Source organism: Chelonoidis abingdonii, chromosome 8 (genome assembly GCF_003597395.2).
Source record: "Chelonoidis abingdonii isolate Lonesome George chromosome 8, CheloAbing_2.0, whole genome shotgun sequence".
Lineage (NCBI taxonomy): Eukaryota > Metazoa > Chordata > Testudines > Testudinidae > Chelonoidis > Chelonoidis abingdonii.
The window spans coordinates 57,916,598-57,925,017 of record NC_133776.1 but is presented as its reverse complement, the minus strand read 5'-3'; positions in this window follow the sequence as shown (position 1 = coordinate 57,925,017).

The following is an 8,420-nucleotide window of genomic DNA, read 5'->3' as shown; positions in this document are numbered from 1 at the left end:
TTTCTTTTCTGCTTGCTTTTTATCTTCGAAATATCAAGTTTTTTCTCCCTTGTTTTTTTAAATGGAGATCTCCTTGGAGGACTAGAGATCTGATTTCTTTGCTTTCAGCTGAACGAGTGTTGTTTAATCTTTCAAAAAAAATTTCCGCAGTATATTTATTAGGAATTTGAATGGTGAACAATAATAGAAACCAACGTGTTTTTAACAATCTGGATAAAACTACTTACCCTATGCCACTGCTCAGGTTTCAGTCTCGTATGAGGTCATAATCCTACTGGTTCTCCAGAATCCATGATCGGGCTAAGACACAGACATGCAGCAGTTTAGACTGGGAAAGGACTTTTCATGAGCATGTTAAAGAAGGATAATATTGTAATCAAAATAGTAAAGATGCAAGACTAACAATGTTATTGGCATAAAATATCATCCTGGGCAACAGAATATAGGGAGGAGGTGAGCAGCCATCAGTGGTGAAAGAACAGGTTAAGGATGATTTAGAAAAAACTGGACATGCACAAGTCCATGGGTCCAGATCTTATGCATCCAAGGGTGCTGAGGAAATTGGCTGATGTGATTGCATAGGGAGTGGCCATTATCTTTGAAAACTCGTGGCGATTTGGGGGAGGCCCCTGATGATTGGAAAAAGGGAAATATAGTGCCCATCTAGAACCCGGGGAACTACAGCCTTACCTCAGTCCCTGGAAAAATCATGGAGCAGGTCCACAAGGAAAACATTTTGAAGCACTTGGAGGAGAGGAAGATGATCAGGAACAGTCAACATGGATTCACCAATGGCAAGTGATGCCTGACCAACCTGATTGCCTGCTGTAATGAGATAACTGGCTCAGTGGATATGGGGAAAGCAATGGATGTGATATACCTTGCTTGACTTTAGCAAAGCTTTTGACATGGTGTCCCACAGTATTCTTGCCAGCAAGTTAAAAAAGTATAGATTGGATGAATGGACTATATGGTGGATAGAAAGCTGGCTAGACTCAATGGGTAGTGATCAATGGCTTGATGTCTAGTTGGCAGCTGGTATCAAGTGGAGTACTCCAGGGGTTGGTCCTGGGGCCAGTTTGGTGGGATGGATTTAACCCTTACCAAGTTCGCAGATGACACTAAGCTGGAAGGAGAGGTAGATATGCTGGATGGTAGGAATAGGGTCCAGAGTCACCTAGACAAATAGGAGGATTGGGCCAAAATAAATTTGATGGGGTTCAACAAGGACAAGTGTAGAGTCCTGCACTTAGGATGGAAGACTCCGATGCACTGCTACAGGCTGGGGACTGACTGGCTAAGCAGTCGTTCTGCAGAAAAGGACCTGGGGATTACAATGGATGAGAAGCTAGATATGAGGCAACAAGGGCACACTGCTGACAAGAAAGGTAATGGCATATTGGGCTGCGTTAGTAGGAGTGTTGCCAGGAGATCTAGGGACATGATTATTCCCCTCTGTTCGCAATGGTGAGGCCACATCTGGAGTATTGTACCCAGTTTTGGACCCCACGCTACAGAAAGGATGCGGACAAATTGGACAGAGTCCAGCGGAGGGCAACGAAAATGATTAGGCAGCTGGGGCACATGACTTACGAGGAGAGGCTGGGGCTTCTTTAGCCTGCAGAAGAGAAGAATGAGGGGGGGATGTGATAGCAGCCTTCAGCTGCCTAAAGGGGGGTTCCAAAGAGGATGGAGCTCGGCTGGTCTCAGTGATGGCAGATGATAGAACAAGGAGCAACGGTCTCAAGTTGCAGTGTGGGAGGGCTAGGTTGGATATGAGGAAACACTATTTCACTAGGAGGGTGGTGAAGCACTGGAATGGGTTACCTAGGGAGGTGGTGGAATCTCCATTCCTTGACTTTAGCAAAGCTTTTGATATGGTCTCCCACAGTATTCTTGCCGGCAAGTTAAAGAAGTATGGGCTGGATGAATGGACTATAAAGTGTATAGAAAGCTGGCTAGATCATCAGGCTCAACAGGTACTGATCAATGGCTCCATGTCTAGTTGGCAGCCGGTATCAAGCAGAGTACCCCAAGGGTCGGTTCTGGGGCCGTTTTGTTCAATATATTCATAAATGATCTGGAGGATGGCATAGACTGCACTCTCAGTAAGTTTGCAGATGACACTAAACTGGGAGGAGTGGTAGATATGCTGGAGGGTAGGGATAGGATACAGAGGGACCTAGATAAATTAGAGGATTGGGCCAAAAGAAACCTGATGAGGTTCAAAAAGGACAAGCGCTCAGTCCTGCATTTAGGATGGAAGAATCCATGCACTGCTATAGAACTAGGGATCGAAATGGCAGGCACGCATATGAGAAGAAGGACCTACAGGTTCATGTGGACGAGAAGTGAAGAGTCACAGTGTGCCTTTTCTAAGAAGGTAAGGCATTTTGGGCGTATAAGTAATGGCAATGCTCAGCAGATTGAGGACGTTGATATTCCCTCATCGACATATAGGTGAGCCTCATTGCTATTGTATCAGTTTTGGCCCACACTAAAGAAAATTGAAAAATTGGAAAAGAGTCCAGCGAGTGCAACAAAAATGATTAGGGACGAGCCATACTTATGAAAGCTAGGGAACTGATGTTGAGTCGCAGAAGAGAAGATATGAGCGGGATTTGATAGTGCGTCAACGATGTGAAAGAGGATTACGAAAGAGGATGATAGACTGTTCAGTGGATACAGATGAGAGAACAAGCGTAAATGTCTCATTGCAGTGGGGATGAGAGAGAAGAAGACATAGGACGGTGATGAAGACGAGAAGACGAGTAACGAAGAGAGATATCGATACTATACACTAAGTAGCTATAGCTTTGAGAGGTTATGAGAGTAGATACTCGCACGAGTCTATCTCAATCTAATAAAGAGTAAGAGAATTATGAGAGCACTAATGTCATATAGCTGAAAACACAAGTGTGCACAACTAGAGATACAGTATATCTAAAAAGTATACATCTAGCGCGATATTTAAGAGAGCAGTATCTTCTTTAGATAGTGGGATATCGATGCACCGATGGATATATGCACAGAAGATGATAGCAATACATTTGGAAAAAAGACGACTCGTGTAGAAGTGGGCTGTCTAGGGCTGGGAACAGCGTTGTCCTGGAAAAGTGTCTTTGCAATTGGCTTGAGAACCTGAACACGGAGCTAATTTCAGTTGGGCCAGCTGTTGTAGACCAGCAACCCAGCATTCTGCTGGGCCCGGGTCTGGCCGTAAAGTTGCTCATTTTCCCTGCTCAGCCCACGCACAGCTGTCATGGCTTGCTGTTGTAACCTTGATGAGCAAATACACTATGGCCAAGTCATTTAAAAAAGTCCACCTTCAGGGAAACAGATTTCTGTTCCAGGTTCAAAAAAAAGATTTGCCTTCCAACGCCACCTCTTTCCAAGGAGTGTCTTCTTGCCTCTAATTCTTACTGGCTACCTCTAGCTAAGCTTTCACTCTCCTGGCTCTTTCCACTTCCTCTCAGCCCTCCTTGGCGCTCCTGTCTTCCCCTACAAACCTCGTCAGGATCATCCACAGTCCAGACTCACTTTGTCCTCCATTGTGCTACACAACTCTCTTCTTGGCGGTGTTCTCCTATCTCTTTCTCAGGAAGCATGCTTGTAGGTAACGAATAGGCTGACTGAGTCAGGTCAGATGACCACAGTACCAGCGTTTCATTCCATTGGAGCCAGCCACTGTGCACCTGCTATCAGCCATGGCAATCCACCTCGCTGTTCTACTGGCACTGCCACATTCAGGCAAACAAGCTTTGAGGTGTGTCAGGACTAAATAGTCTGGTGGACATTTTTGACAATAATGGTTCAGTTGATATGTTCACTTTTCTGCTGGAAGTCTGCTGCAAAGGGCCATTGATACTTTTTAAGAAATGATCTAGCTTTGTCGTCATTTCCATTAGCTTTTCAATTCTTAATAATTGCTTCAGCAGATTGATCTGTTATTTCAAAAACAATTTGAACCTCAGCACATATATATAGTTATGCAATATATATATACATAATAATAGCAAATATATATGTTAATATAGCAATAAAAAATAAAAAAGCTGTTGGGAAAAAAATCATCCTGTTAACTAAAAAGAACAAAAAAATTAATCTGAAAAATATGACGAGCTTCCTTTATGACCAGTAAAAGAGCCTAAGGAGACATACCTACTCTGCCCTATTTTCCTACAATGAAATTAAACCAACCCAGCGTAATGTTAGACACAGAGACCGCCTAGGACCGTCACGATGCTGAGATTAACCTAGCCATTTTCTCTGCACACTTGGTTCCAGACCTGCTTGTGACCAACACCTAGGCTGCTGCACAAGACTGCTAGGTCCAGCAACCCACAGCTGTAGCTTTAAGTGAAAATCATCTGCAGTACCGTGACTCAGCACCCAGACAATTACCACAATGGGATCATAACCCAAATAATGTTTTAACTCTGTATATTAAGCTATACAGGGTAAAACCATAAGAGTTGTCCGATACTTCTATAGACACTGATAGGAGATAGGCACAGCTTATTGCTCCCAGGTATAAATCACTTATTGCCACTGTTAATTAATAAACAAAGTATTTTATATTAAAAGTAGGATTTCAGGGTTCAAGTAAGACAGAACAAAGTAGTGTCACCAAGCAAATAACCGGCAAAAACACGCAAGTCTAAGCAATCATTAGAAACTGATTACAGATTATCTATCCCAGAGTGTTCCAATAAGCTCTCTCACATCTATTTGACTTATTCATCGATCAATTCTCCCCAGGCAGTCTGTTAGTTCAGCAACCTAGGAAAACAGTGGGAAGCTTATGCTCTGGTCCACACCTTCTAATTGAAAAGTACAGATTAGAACGATTTCAGCATCGGTACATGGTACATGTCTGTGAGACACTCATTCTTCATACATGGCTGGCCATAATGTAACAAAACAGGAACGGCTTGCAGGTAAATAATCCCTTCACAGCCAATTGTCCTAAGTCAATGGAGGCCTCAAGATCTAGCCATACCATTAAAAAAAGGCCCCCACAACTTGAGCATAAATTACAATAACACCTCAGAGTTTTAACTTCATATTTCTAGCTTCAGATATGAAATATTAACTGCATAAATTAGTATGAACAAGACACTTGGTAGATATACTTGTAATGATATTCCAAAGACTTTGCTATAAAGAGCAGTTACATCATCACATCTAATCATATTTTCATAAAGATATGGAGCGCACATCTACACCCAAACTCTTCTCCACGGTGCTTGAGGCTGACAATACACGGGAGCGGACTCTTGCAACTCACTAGGGCTGCAATTATCCTGCTACCGTATCGTAAAAGCAATGTCTGGATTCAGGGAAAAACACTGCAAGTGTTCCCTCCTCCACATGAGCAGCAGGCAGAGGGGCTGTCTGGTAAGAAAAGGTTCACGAAGAATGAGATTCCCAAGGAACGGTCTGAGGGTTTAGCACTGTTCATAAACAGAAACAAAAGCACAAGGAAGCGGAACATTCAAAACTCTAAAGCATTCCATATTATGGGATGAGCATACAAGTTCAAAACTAGCCTTGCTCCCGTTACCCGTAAAACCAAGAATCCATCTCAACTTCTTCATTTTGAAATTTGACTGCATTTGTCAGAAAGGCTTGTTGTCAGTAACACGGCCTGCAGTCTGACTTCTGCTGAAAATAGTCAGCTACTTGCCCTTCATCAGAGGGTGAAGGAACAGATTGGCAGGAAAACATTGAAGCAAATGAGATTCCCAGTGGGTAGCAGGAAGATGGGTCACCAGGAATGCTGGTGTCTATCACAAGCTCACGGCACGAATAGCCTGTTCTCAGCACAAACCATGCTGTCCAGCTCCTAAAGTCAAGTACTTTGTAAACCTCAAGACCAACACAGCATCATGGCTTGATTCTTGTTTGCGCAGACCTTAACCTAAAAATACACACACTCTGATTCATAGCACTTTCCACAACGGGGTAATGAGTTAATGAGGTGTCGGAACAAAGAATCAGATCAAAGCTCATTGTCGTGACATCAAAAAGTGCCCTGGCTGTTCTTAAGCTCACTTTGTCACCACTGCTAACACGGTGGCAGAATCTGATAAGCAGGATGTGGTTCATACATCCAGCCAGGATACATTGATAAATGAAGTTTTGCATGCGTGTGTCTCGTGTACCAATTCCACACTTCACAGAAGCAGCAGAAGTAGGCTGAGAGGATTTGAGATATCAGTCAGCCCGCACTGAGGCAGACCAAGAAATAGACCATTCCTGCAGGTGTTCGTCAACTTTCTAAAAACCTCGTGATGGGGATCGCACAAGCTCCTAGAAGCTTGTTCAGGCTTAAGTACCAAGTTGAAAGTTTTTTACCTGATTAACCTGAATTCCCTTGCTGCAGATACGCCATTACTGCTTGTTCACTTTCAGTGGACTGGAGAACAATCTGTCCCATCTCTCTATAACAGACTACACATACTGTTCTCAAGGTCAACCCTCCTGCCCAGTCCTTTTTTCTCAGACTAACATGCCCTGTTTTTTACCTAACTCTACAAACAGTTTCTAACTCTTATCATGTTGATAAGAATTTATCATTTCATAGCAAAGGAACTTTAGACTGGACTCATAGTCCACAAAGGGGCTTATTTTAAGCATGGACTCAAAAAGTTCCCAAATTCTGGACTGGAACACACATTATCAGAAGAACTGTGTGCCAACATTTCCACACATGTACACACAGACAAGACGCCAGCACCAACAGTGGACAGGTACCTTGCAGTTCTTCTTCTTGTACAAATAGCTGTCAGGTTCCAAAAGTCACATACATCAATACTGAGGCTGCCATCGGTGGGAGAACAGAGAGAGAGAGTAGACTCATACATGGAGGTACAGAATTTGTTTTACCTGACCTAGCTCTATGCAATCGTGCATTTGTGTTGAAGAAGCATCTCTGGCTTCTCCTAAGCCACACTGGAGTTCAGGACCATGACTCCACACCAGCCCCTGTCTCTCTCTAGAAAGGACAGATGACCTTCCTGGGTCTGGGAAATTCGCCTACTGGTGCCAAAGTCAAGAGTTCTACAACAATGCTCCTAATCCTGCTCACGCACCGAGCAAAGCTCATTGAATCAATAGAGTTCTTCCACCGACTTGATGGCATGGATCAGGATCTCAGCGCCACAACCCTTTCATCTTCCCCTTAACTCTCACAGATCTCTGGGAGGATTCACTTACTGCTCCCGCTTATGGACCTGTGCCATTTTCATCAACTTCATCAATCTAAATGGACTCTGTGTATGGTGAGATATTAAGCGTACTAGATAAAAACAGTTTAAATAAGTCAGTCCTCCTGCAACAGAGGGAAGTTTTAAAGCGAGTGATACTGTGGTCTTTTGTCATGTCACAGCACACTGAGGTACAACTGCATTGCTCTAACTCCTCAGACAGAGACAATCTACAAAATATACCTAGCATTCTCTAAACTAAAATACCGCGGAAATTAGAAACGAATCAACATAGCAGAGTGTACCCAAAGCCTCCTACTGCAAGACAAACCCAAGAGAACAACAGGACGCCACTGGCAATCAAATCAGGCTCCAGTAAACCCTCCACGCATCATCAGGGATCTCCAACACATGTCTGACAATGATCACATTTCACAGTCTGGGTGGCAGCATCCCGCCCACAGCACTGCCAACTCTGAACGTTTATCACGAAGCACTGAACACCGCATTACCAAGTAAATCAGCTCAGAACCATCATGGCAACAAACTCGATGCAACTCTTGCCCAACAATCTACACCAGTACACATCCTAGATACCGGAATCAGCCCACATGAAGCATACTGGTTCATTCAAGCTGCACGTCCACTCAATGTAATATAACACAAATCACAATGCCCTCTGCTATGTACATCGGTCCAACTGGACAGTCAACGGAAAAGAATAATGCAGAAATAGATATCAGGAATGCAATAGTACAAAACCTGTAGGAAGCAACTCAACCTTCCGGCAATACTATAGAGACCTTAAGCGCTGCTATTGCAGCAAACTTCAGGACCAGACTGCAATAAAAAACGCTGACTGCAGTCAATTGCAAATTGACACCGATCAAGCTCTGACAAACAAAGACTGTGATGGCTGCCAATTTACAAACAGGTTCTCCTTTCCTGGTTTCACACGTCTACTGCTAGAACAGGGCCACTCAACTACTGAACTAACCGCGTTATTCTGTCTTGCTTCTAGCACATAATTAACTGCCTGATATTTCACTATCTTGCGCTGACGAAGTGGGTATTCACCCACGAAAGTCACGCTAAAAACCTCTGTTAGTCTAATAAGTGCCACGGATTCGTCGCGTTCACAGACAGAACTAACACGGCTACCCCTTCGATACTTGTGGCTTTGTAAAAACTGGACGCCTAAACTTGCTA